At 51.5% G+C, this 12,653-nt stretch overlaps 1 pseudogene; it reads right to left on the bottom strand.

Annotated features, from left to right (window-relative positions):
* Positions 1-964: 964 nt before the first annotated feature.
* LOC143389222 (phosphatidylinositol 4,5-bisphosphate 3-kinase catalytic subunit delta isoform-like) lies at positions 965-11,871 on the bottom strand (annotated as a pseudogene).
* Between the last annotated feature and the right edge of the window lie 782 nt (positions 11,872-12,653).

The raw sequence follows: 12,653 nt of genomic DNA, 5'->3' as shown, positions 1-12,653 counted from the left end.
CCTGAGAGTCACGTTAGCAGTGAAGAGTAAGCATCCCTATGTCTAGAGGGTACCCTGGCTTCTTTGGGATCTGCCTAGGACTTGGTCAATGGAGAACACACAGGGTGGGCCACACAGGTGGCAGAAGGTGATCTGGGGATTGAGGTGTCGTAAGTGGACAGGAGGCCAAGTAACTGCTAGGTGGGGAGACTGGGAACAAGGCTTCCCCAAGAGAAGGTCAGTCTTTGCTGGGCAAGATCCACCAGCTGGAAGACCTGGAATGCCCATCCTAAGACAAGAGCAAGGTACAACCTCAAGGTGCAAAACTCACAGTACTTGGACACAGTGCAGCACCCCTCCTCTGCATGAGGATGCATTTGCATTTATGATGTTTCATTCTTTTTGTTATTTTTTACTTGTAGATGGAAAAATACCTTTATTTTTAATTTATTTTTATATGGTGATGAAGATTAAAACCAGCACCTCACACATGCGAGGCAAGCACTCTACTACTCTACTACTGAGCTTACAACCCCAGCCCTGGCCGTTTGGTTCTTTATTTTATATATATATATATATATATATATATATATATATATATATATATATATATATATATATATATACACATATACATACACACACATACACACACACACACACACATATATGTATATATATATAGACAGCGTAATATATTACAATTCTTATTACACAAATAGAGCACAATTTTTCATATCTCTTGTTGTATACAAAGTATATTTACACCAATTTGTGTCTTTGTACATCTACTTTGGATAATAATGTCCATCACATTCCCCCATCATCTTGAAACATTTCCTGTCTAAATAACTAGTGTAAACAAAAGGCAATTGTGCTGTTCTTTCCCATGAGGTGCAGTTCAGGTGTAGGCCGCATCTAGGACAACCAAGGGTAGCCATCCTCAGAACAGGTTTGCCAGCCTGTGGCGACTCAGAGGTGGCCACTATTGCCGGTTGGCTTTTGTCAGGTTGTGTGCCAGCCAGTTCACTTTGGTCTTCCAGCTCTCCCTCAGGGCTTCATTGAACTTCACCCGGAAGTGCTTCAGCCCCTCCTCCTCCGTCTTCCCCAGCACCAGAGTGTCATGGGACAGAATCATCACAACTGCATCAACATTCAGGGGGCCTGACCCTGCTGCATCTGCAATCCCTTCTGCCTCCCTGTACTCCTGCCCCCTCGGGTTGTTCAAATTCCTTCCTAAAAGAACTGCAAGCAGATGATCAGGCGGCCTCATCTTAGCTGCGAGAAGGGCAGGAGAAGCTTCAGGGAATACACCCCCTCCTACTCTGCCTCTCACCAAGTGAAAAGACAGGAATGGAAAGTGTCTTGCAAACCTACAAGAGACTTTATCTCATTCATGAAAGACACAGAGGACACATGGGATGACCAAACAAGATCACAGTTCACCTTCAACTGGGCGGGACTAGGCCCAGGGAGTCCAACATTCTGGCCATTTCCCACCATACTGTACTGCTGGGCCTGGGACGGCATGAGGGCCCCCATCTGTGAGGTAAATCTCCTAGGTCCCTGAGCTGTTCGGGCAAGATGTACTCTGACCAGGATGAGCTCTGCCAAGCTCATTTTTTACACTATACATATGGCAGGCAGGCTCCTCCACAGCTGTAGAGGTTCAGGCAGGCCTTGGGAAGTTTGTGGTGGACCCTGGCCTCTAGTCTGGTGTGGCCCTGTGCTGGCATACCTTCAGATACTGGATGTCTTTGGAGGAGCTGAGCTCAGGCAGGCCTGCTGCCTGCATCAGAGCAAAAGTTGGAGGAAGAGGAGCCCATGGTGCCGCAGAATGCTGTAGGCCTGTTCACAGTAGCCTCGAAACCTGCAGAGGTGGAGAAAATAGGTAAAGCCCTGGGTCCTCCCTGCCACCCCCAGCCCGAGACAAGCAGGGGTTCGGCATCCAGCCAGCACCTGCCCCTGAGTGTCTTCCCCTGGTCGTATTATGGGTGTACCCAGATCCTCTAACCAATGCCCCTGCCTGGGCCTGCCTCCTACACCTCTTAATGACCTCCTGTTTGCACTGCCCAACAGGGTACTCTGGGATTGGGGTGCATCTGCAGAGAAGGCAGCACCCCCAGGGTGGAGGCAGGAGTTAGCCTGAGGGCTATGTCCCTATCCCTGCCCCTGGCTGGACACTGTCCCCTCACTGGGGCCCTGGGCACCCTCACCTTTCAAATTTCTCATTATTACTAGTATTGCCCTGCTGAATCACGTGGACAAAGTCATGGGTGAGGATGAATGGGACTCGCTCATGGTTGATTCCAAACTTGGTCTTGAAATTCCCCAGAAAGTGGCCAAAATCAATATGAAATAGCTGAGGGGAATTAAGGGCAGCTACTTAACAGGCTTCACAAAGAGAGGTTCTGTTTAGAGCAAGTCAGCAGGACTTGGGGCACTCTTCTGGGAGCTGTGGGCAGGGCAGAGAGGCCCCTGGGCCAGGCATGTAGACAAGCTGACTGGGCAGCTGAACACAGTGCCCCTTACCTGCCCATTCTCATGGATCATGATGTTGTCACTGTGCCGGTCACCGATGCCCAGCACATATGTGGTCACACAGTAGCCAACACAAGAGAGGGTGAACTCCTCAATGGCTCAATCCAGGGCTTCTCTGGGTGGGGAAGATTAAAAACCAGGGCTCCCTATATTTTCCCTCCTCTTGAATCTGGCCTTGTGTTAATCAACATGGAGGGCATTAATCTGGAGCATAGGTGCTTGAAATTGCCCCCTTCTCCCACACGATACCATTCAGAGAAGACAAGGTCTATGTGTTAGATGAAGAGAGGCTGCATAAAGAGGCACAACTGACAGCCAAGTCCCTAGGAGTGTGACTGGGTCCTTGGTAGATGCTCTGGGCTCAGGCAATATCACAGATGCTAGTAATAGCACCACCTATTTCAAACTACAGCAGAAACACTCAGCAGAACCCACTCAAGCTACATATTTGTGACTAAACACGGTGGTGGTTTTAACACCCAATGAGTTGAGTAGCATAACACAGCCATGAAAAATGGACACCCAGGAACAGTGACCTTCTCTTTCCTGCCCCAAATCAGATGTGGGCCAGTGCTCAGCTGAGCCAAGCAGCCACGGAAACTGTCACAGCCCTTCCCTCACCTTTCACTCCATGGAGCCTCTCCCAGGAATAAGAAAGCCTACCCAGGGTTCTTGGACTTGAGCCAGTTGAGCAGGGCATCCTTGTTGAAGGCAGCCATGGCAGCCAGGTTGCTCTGGTTCAGCTGGATGTTGGCAATGGTGTCCTAGTGCTGCACTGCCTCAATGAGGCCCATGCAGTCACCAGTGGGAAGGCAGCCATAGGGGGTCATCCTACCACATGAGAAGAGGCACAGGCAGACACTATGGTTAAGGACATTCTCTGGGGCTACTGGAACCCCCTGGAAACTGAGGCACCCAACAAAACCAGAGGGAACACTGCTCAAATTCCTGAGGATGCCAGACGGGGTGTGGGGCTCTGGGGAAGGTGCCTCAGAGACACAGAACTGGCACCCAAGTTGCAAAGCACACCTTGGCTGGGCTCATGTTTGCTCTGAAGAGAATGAGTCAGCGGGCTTGGAAGAAGGTGGCCCTGCTCCCCAAGGGGTAGGAAGCCAGGAAATAGGAGCTGAGCACCAGGAATGGCCTTACCCAAACCCCTCCAGCTGCCCTATACCTCTTGTAAGAACAGACGCTCTCACAGCCAACAGGGAGGTGTCAGTTTAGACCAGGAACTTTTCCAGGCTCAGGCTCTGAAGCCTGTTACAGACCCAAACAAACAGGTGATGGATAGAGGCCCCACCTTAGGTCCAGGCCCTCCTGCTTGCACAGGGCATCCATGAGCTGGATAATCTGCAGAGTCAGCATGTCGTGGCAGAGTTCTGGAAGGGCAGGAGTTTCTAGTGGGTTATACACCCATGCAAAGCTCAGAGTATCTGAGCTCTGTCTTCTCAGGGAACCCCCTGGGGCCCTACCACAGAGCAGTATGAGCCTAGGTGAGAAGGCCAAGGCTTCAGCATGTCCCCTGCCCAGCCTGGCTCACCATCCCCGTTCTTAAAGATGATGCCAACGCTGTCACCACTGCCTGCCTCCTCACTGCTGTACATGATCCACAGGGATTTCATCTTGGAGTCCATGAAGGTGCACCTTTACACACTGCAGGCAGAGGGCAGTGTTGCCTGGGCGATTGGGGGCTTAGGGTGGGGGAGGGGGCTTAGGGCCTGGTTCCAGATGGGGCTAGGCCTGGGGCTCACCAGACTTCTTCCAGCATTGTGCTGGGGTCCAATGGGGACTGCAAGTGTGAAAGGGCTTCTAGGTAAGTATCCTGGCGCATGTACAAGTGCATCAGCTCCTTAGTTTGGGGCTTGGTGGTCTTCTGGGAGCTCACATTCACTAAGTCGCTCAGGGTCTTCAGCTTGCTCAGTGCTTCTGCCTGGTGGGCAGAATGGAGTAGCAGCAGTGCACATGAGCCTGAGCCAGAACCAGGAGTATGACTGTGAAGGGGCCTCGAAGGGGAGCCCGCCTCAGGCACAGGCACTCTGTGCCTCACCTGCTTCATCAGCACCTTCATGTTGTGGGTGCTTCCCCTGAAGTAGGCCTCCATGTTGAGGCCGAAACACAAGGCCACGGACGGCACATGCATCTCAGAGCTGGAGGGAGAAGATGGGGCTGAGAATGGCCAGGAGTGGCACATAGCCCCTCCCCAGCCCAGTAAACATGAGGTCAGCAGGCCAGGAGACCCTCATCCCCCATGGCCTTTCTAGGTTCCCAAGGAATCAGCAGGGGTGCATCCAGCTACCGAAGATGCCAGAATAGGAAGTGGCCAATCTTTCGGTTGGCCAGAGCCTGGTCCAACGAGAATTGGGTCAGTTTGCAGTCCAGGTAGGACTTGTACTTGAGGACTTGCACCAGCTGCAGCAAGCACTGGAAAAGCTCATCGTCCCTGTGGGGGAGGAAGGCTGGTTGAGTCTGGGGTTCTGAAACTCAGGACAGAAGTCTCCAGCTGGCAGGTGACTGGAAAGAGGGTAAGGCCAGCCTAGGCTCATCTCCACACAGCACCCAGTTCCAGGTTGCCAGGGCAAGCTGTCTTAGTGAGGAGCTGGCAGCCCGTGGGCCTCAGTGCCCAGCTGGGACTCACGTCAGTTTCCGCAGGGACCTGATGGCAAAGGAGCCCACGTGGCAGTCAGGGAAGCTGAAGTCCAGCAGCTCCAGGGCATTCAGGACAGGAAGCTCGGGCCAGGAGCACAGCAGGTAGAGCATCTGGAGGACGCTTTGCAGTCAGGTGGTGGGCGGCCCACTGCTATCTCTCTATTCCAGCTGTGCCCCTGGTGCCCCTCTCCACCCACCTGGGCCACATCCTCGTGCTTGTTCCACTTGGTCATGAGCAGCAGGTGGGCCAGAGCCTCTGGGAAGTGCTCCTGCACTTCATGCCACATCTTCCACACCAGTTCCTTCTCATGCTCATACATCTCTCCTCACCCCCGCTGCTCCAGGATTCTCTGCAGCTTCAGCTTCTAAGGGGCACAGGGAGTGAGGCCTCCAGCCCAGCACCTGGCTCCATGCCCCACCAGCACCCCAGCTCACCTCCTCCTTGGTGGTAGGCCCACGCTCCCTGTGACGTCCCAGCTCTAGAATCTGTAACAAGTGTACCTGCTGTGAGCTCCCCAGCACTGGCAGGGCTCTAGGCAGGACATCTGCACCTCAGCACTACTGCCAACCACTCTTGCTGGTGGGAGCCCTCCTGCACACTGCAGGGCATTCAGTAGCATCTCCAGGCTCAGCCTGCCACAGGCCAGTAGCACCCCTCCCATTGGCTGTGACAGCAAAATGTCATCAGACATCACCAACATCCCTGGTGGGCCACATAGCTACTGGAAGGCCTCAAATCAGTATGATGACCCAGCCCCCAGCAATGGGCAAAGGCTGGGGTGGCCAGGGACCCCCTCTGAGGACCTCCAGGAAAGCTCCAGGTTAGCGCTCAGCTTCCAAGAAGGACCTCACTGACCTTCTCCAGGGCAGGGTAGTACACAGGGTGAGGGGCCAACTTGGGCAGGTAGATGACCAGGGTGACAGCACTCTCTGTGTTGGGATTGCTATGCACAGTACCCATGGGGATCAGCAGGTCTCCTTTCTCATCTGAAGGCAGGGAGAGATGTAGTTGTAGGGGAACCAGTTCTGGATGCCTTACCCTCCAAGAGCCTCTCCCTGCTGGGCTGGGTCCACCTGGAACAGAGGGCCACATGTAGAGGCAGAGCTCCCCAGTCTTGAGCTGGTCCTTATAGTCATACAGCATGAGGCTGGCCCAGGCGATTGGGCAGTCCTGGAGAAGAATACTACAGATCAGAGTGAACCTCTTCTTGTTCATATGCAGAATGGAACCAGTCTCCAGGCCAACCAGGAGAGCAGATCCAGACTGCATGGAAGGACTCCAAGTTAGACCCAGGAGGAGGGAAAGGACCCGCTACCTCTTTCCTGTCAGAGTTTCAGTAATTAAGCCAGCAAGATCCCTTCCTGGCTTCCTGCATCTTCACACCCAGCATACAGAGACACTTGAGTAACCTCACCAGTCCCATAGCTGACCCAGGACAAGGGACAAGTCACATCTTGGGTCTAGTGACTTGGGGCCCAGCCACACTCTCCCCAGGCAGCCACTAACTCATCATTTCTGTCCCCCTGAGAACACTGTCCTTCCACCAAGGGCGCTTCCTCCAGGACCCCTAAGGACCCGAGGCCTGGGCTAGATATTTCAAGTCAGGCAAATCATGAGGTATCACTCAGGCAGCACAGGAAGTCAGACTAAGGAGCCAGACTAGGTTGGGCAGGGGGACTGGGGTCCCCAGGCTCTCCCAGGACCCCTGTCCTCAGGGTATCTGCCTGTGGAAGCAGGATGGCAAGAGGCCCCAGCAAGGGGTTTCACTGGGTGTCTGAGGCCTGGGCCTCTCCCAGTCAGTCCAACCCACCACCTTTTTGGACTTTTTCTTGCTGGAGTGCGCCTTCTTGGCCTTCTCCATCACCGCAAAAAGTGCAAAGCAGAGCCGGGCCATGCACGGCAGGTCACAGATGTTGATGTCAAACTCCAGATGCTGCTTCCACATGGGCTCTGAGCACACACTCACCTCCAAGCTGGACATCGTCTTGCACAGCATCTCATTGCCATGGAAGAGCCCAGCCTGCACCACCAGCTGGGGAAGGGGTACAGGGCATGGGTGAGGGAGCGAAGGCCCCACCCCATCTAAAGTTCCAATCCTCTCCTTGAAGGTCCCCATTTACACAGGGGTCCAAATCTACTTCTTGCATTGAGATTGGTCCAGCAGAGTGTAGGCTGGCAGCTCAGTGGTACAGGTGTCTTGGAGCATTGGTACCCCAGGCTGTACTGGGGCAAGCCAGTCTCAGTACACTTGACTCTGTGGGTCAACTCAGAACCTCAGTCTCCTCATCAGGGTTCAGAAGTTCCAGGGTCCCTTCTGCTTCTAACAGCTCTGGCTACCTTTATGCCTAGCATCTTCTGAGCCCCATGTGGCTCCAGTGTCCAGTGCACCTGTTCCAGTTCCAACCTGCCAGCCCATCCCCAGAGCTGCTCCCACCCAATCCTCCATGACTCCTGCAGACACACCCCACTTGCAAGATTGTAAAGTAATGCCAGAAAAAGAGACCCAGACAAGACATGGTATGCTCTGTGGACCCAGACAGGCATCACCTCCCAGAAGTGGGACAATAAATCCACCTCTGCAGGTGGTTCTGAGTGCAGAGGAGCCATGAAAGTGCTTTTTGAAGAGACAACAGGGCACTGTTCCCCTAGCCCATGGGGGCTCAGCTTCCAGGGAGAATCATGTGCAGTGTCCCCCAGACTCTGGGCACCCCTGGGTGGGTAACCCCTGGAAGCACCTCAGCCCAGCTGCAGCCAGCTTCTGTGGTGACTTACACATCTCTGACTGGGCCTCCTACTTCATTGGGCTGTGCCTGATTCCACAAGCTCCACCAAAGTCAAATACCCACAAGTTGCTTGGCCAGGTTTCCATTAATCAGCCTCCCTGACCTGCTGGCCGGCTCCCTTCCCCTCTTATTTTTTGGATGTGTTTCACAGCCAATCCAGGCAGAGATAATGAGTAATTGTCCAGGTGACTTTTGTGTGACACACTCCCACTCTTCTTTCTCTGCTGCCCCTCCAGGCTACAGCACACCCTGTTTGTGAAAAAAAAAAAAAAAACATAAAAAACCACCTGTCCACTCACCTGGTACCCAAGCCCCTACCTTCATCTGCTCATCAGCATTGATTTTGCTGTCCTGGATCAGCCCAATGCAGAAAGGCTGCCCCAATGACTACAGGGACACAGAGGAGGGCTGGAGAGGAGAGGAGAGGGGCTTAAATCCCAGCTCATTCCCCTGACTGCTGAAAGGCTGGGGAGAGGGGGAGAGGGTTTCAAATTTGTGGCAAGGTTCAGAAACCTGTCACCAACACCATCCTTTACCAGTCTGCCACACAGAGGCCCAGAGGCCCCAGCCCCCCTGAGATCTGCAGAGAAGTAGGCAATCTGGGAATGCAGTAGCTCAGACAGGACCCCACCCTGGGTGTCAGTTCAAGGCCCTGACTCTCCAAAAGGACTGCACCATCCAAAGTCCCCTGCATCAATGCCTAGCCCTGGTGCTGCCCAAGAGGCTCTAGGATTGGCCAAAAGGAGGTAGGGAGAGAAAGAGGGTAAGAAAGGGGAGAACACCATCTCACGTTCTTCATGGGAATGGGGGGCGGTTTGGTGTTTGGTTTCGGGACCTGAGAGGCCGGTTTGCTCTGCTCATCCTGCATGGCAAGGATGGAAAAGGAGTGCACCATGGTCAGGCAGCTGCATATGTACTGAGATGAGAGTGTAAGATTGAACTGTCAATGGGTGGTATATCCATTCCCTGGAACCAAGAGAGACCCACAGTCTGGCTCTCTCACTCCTATGCTGGCCCCTTCTAGAGTGGTAAGGATCCCAGAGTGCAGAGGGCTTCTTGCAGTCCTGACCTTGAACTGACAGAGCAGGTAGTTGCCATAGAGGTACTCATGCCGCCCATTCACCTGCAGCACATAGTCCTCAGGCTGCTCCATTGTGAGGTGCTGGTACACCTTGGCCTTCTTCTGGAGGGCACAGGCCATCAGTGCTAAGGGCACATCCTTGGTAGACACCTGGATGGTGAAGCTCTCCTGTGGGGAGGAGGGAGTGTTGGCATGCTGCTCTCAGGCCCATGGGCTTCTGGGGAAAAGGGGCAAGGCCACGTGCCTGCCTTTATTTGGTATCCCCAAGTGTGAGCCCCACAAGGACAGGACCTGGGTCATTCACTGGTGAAAATAACAGCAGACACTCAGGAAATACTTGTCCAGTGAATTAAGTGACCAATTCAGCCTTGGAGAGCTTACCTGATGGAATGCTTGACTACACCCTTGCATGCCTGCACACCTGGCAAATGCCACGTGATGGCAGTGAGAGAAGAGAAATTTGGGGGCCTGGGACACTGGAGTGTTTTAGCAGTGGAAGGTTGCCATGGGCACAGCAGCCCATGTGCCACAGCTGGGGCAGCCTCCCTAGGACATGGGCTATGGGCTCACCCTGCTGCCCTCAAATTTGACATTGACCAGCATGTCTGGGTTGGAGATTTGAGAGGTGTTGCTGTCCCCCCAGCTCCTGGTGGAGGGCTCCAGCTGAAGGGGAAAGCTGTATTGCAGTCAGGCCTCCCAGCCCAGCTGCTGCCGGTGGGCAGCCGCCTCCTCACTGAACTGGCACATCTTAGTGCAGAAGTCATTCACTTTTGGGTCTTGGAGGCAGTCGAACTCGTGGAGGCCTGTAGGGCAGGAGCAGGCTCAGTGCAGGTGCCTTGGCACCAGCCACCCAGGTGTGCCCTACCTTGCCGAGGTGTGGGCTGATCTATGAGCCCTACCTTTGCCGATGAGGAGGCTGATCTGTGAGTTGATGAGCTTCTCCATGTGGTCACCAGTCACCCTCGCGGGTCACCAGGTGCAGCATGGGCAGGAAGGCCCGGACATCACACAGCCGCTGCTGCTCATCCTCTAGCTCCTGCTGCTCTGCGGTCTGGTTGACACAGGTGAACACATAGGCCTCGGGGTCACTGAGCATGTGGAAGAGGGGCTCATTCTGGGCTTCGTGCCACAGCATCTGAGAGGAATCGTTATGGTCAGCCTTGCTGGCCATGACAGCTGCTGAGAGGCAGGTAGAGACCTCTAGTCTGGGCATCCCATTCTGCACGAGCCACATAGAGGGCAAAGGGAGACCCCAAGCATCGCTTCCTAGGAACCCTTTGGCCCTTGTGACCAACCACCTAGTCAGCAAGCTTCCTGTCCCTGTGCTCTGTGAAGGACTTAATGTGTGGAGATTGGGGACTGAGCAGCCAGGCCCTCCTTAGACACATTATCTAGCTCTGCTTTCACCCCACCAAGGCGATGGTGGCCTTGAGCCATGGCAGAGCTGAACCACTGAGACACATAACACGTAGCCCACAAAGCTATATATCAATAAAAATATGAAGAAATCAAAACCACAATTAAGTGAGAGATGGGACCCCAGGGACAAGTCTGCTACTGTAGTGTTTCAACTTTAGGCACGTTGTTTGAAGTTCTATAAGCACATCAAGTGAACCATATAATGATGTTTACAGGAACTAGAATATGAACAAGATGTTACTGTGGTCACTCAGAAAAACAAGTCATGAAAGTTCATAATCAGAATTTAGTTAGAATGTGGTTAGAAAACAGGAAATGAGTAAGGTAGTGCCTGTGGCTGTCTTCTATGGCAGGATCACAGGCAGGTCTCTTCCTTCTCATTCTTATTTTCCAAAATTTTATGGGCCATTATTATTATTGAACTCAGGGACACTCAACTACAGAGCCATACCCTCAGCCCTTTTGTGTATTTTATTTAGTGACAGGATTTCACTTAATTGCTTCAAATCTCACTGTGTTGTTGAGGCTGGCTTTGAACTTGCAATCCTACTGACTCAGCTACCAGAACATTTGGGGACACACCCAGCTACTTTTGAAGTAGAAAAAATTAAGGAAGGATTGAAGAAAGGTAGAGAGAAATCTTCAAGGACATTTAAAAAATCCCTCAAGTGTGGTCCATTGATTCTATCATTTTTTTCCTGTTCTCAATAATAGCTTTTAAAATTGTGAAATAAATTCTTGCCCTAGGGCAGTCCAAGGCATGACCCATTAAACCCTAGTTTGTAAGTGGCACAACCCCTTTGAAAGCCACAGGACAGCATCTACCAAAGCAGATGTTCATTGCTTTGACTCAGTAATTCATCCTGAAAGTCATCCAATGAACCTGAGGACCCTTTCCAAGGATGATGGGCACTATGTTGGCAACAGTTTTAAAGACAAATTCCTGCAAGGCCCTTATGTGGCTGGGAGCAGACTGTGGTCACTAAAGTGACAGACAGCATAATGTGAGTCAAACTTTCAAAGTTCCATTCCAGAACTGGAGGCTTAAGGGCGACTGAGGCTAGTAGCTGGCCCTCTGGTAACTAGGGAGGGGAACACATTGCCATGGGGTGAGCTGAATTCAGATAGTAAGTGGAGTTTAACCATCCATTTTATACAAGTTATTGATATTGTATATTTTTCAAAATTTATATCTGAGGTTCTCAAGTGTGAGGAACAATGCCTCTCTCTTTCTGAGCTCCCAGAGCTCCCAGGGATGACAGGAGACCAGGCAGTACCTGCTTGATGGTGCTGAGGTTGGCATTGTGGGACACAGGGAAGTTCAGGTAGATCCCTATGGGCAGAAGGAAGTCAACCACCACACTCTGATTCTTCTCATCCTCGGTCCAGAATTCCATGGAACAGTCAATCCCCAGGGGCATTCCGTGTGTGTGTGTGTGTGTGTGTGTGTGTGTGTGTGTGTGTATTTAGATATATTTTACTTTGTGAGTCTTGAAATTCAGGTTTACAGCACAGTATTTTTTTTTTCAAATCTGAAAGCACACCCTCAGTTTATTTGAAGAGCAGTTATTAGTTGATGGCTAAATTTTACAAGAAAAATAAAAGTATCACTTTTCCATGATTCTCCTGAGAATTGAATATCATAAAATGCAATCCCTTAGTGAATATACAACCAGGGGCTGTATGTGTAACTCATTGGTAGAGTACTTGTGTAACATGCATGAGGCCCTAGTTTCAATTTTTGGAGCCATAAAAAATATCATAAGAAAACGTACAGAAAAAAGCTCAGATTTCTCACAGTGGCCACCATCACAGTCTCAAACCCTCTGTTGACTTTCACTTCTTTCCTTTCTTTTTACTCAGTTTCTCACATTTGCATTCATGTTTACTTTACAAATATCCTCATGAAACAAATTTTTACCTCATGGAAAGTATGATGATGACAAAACAAAACTAAGAAATAATAAAAAAAAGATATTCTCAGTGCCCCTTATTTTATGAAACTACAAGTCAAAGACTTCTGTAATTCCAGTGGCTAAGAAGGATGAGGCAGAAGTTTTTCAAGTTCAAAACCAGCCTCAGCAATGAGCAGAGTGCTAAGCAACTTAGTGAGACCCTGTCCCTAAATAAATTACAAGATTGAGCTGAAGTTAAATATTAAGTGCTCCTGAGTTTAATCCCCAGTACCCCCTGCAATAAGGTC

Source organism: Callospermophilus lateralis, unplaced genomic scaffold (genome assembly GCF_048772815.1).
Source record: "Callospermophilus lateralis isolate mCalLat2 unplaced genomic scaffold, mCalLat2.hap1 Scaffold_113, whole genome shotgun sequence".
NCBI classification, from domain to species: Eukaryota; Metazoa; Chordata; class Mammalia; order Rodentia; family Sciuridae; genus Callospermophilus; species Callospermophilus lateralis.
This window is presented reverse-complemented; position numbering and strand designations above follow the sequence as displayed.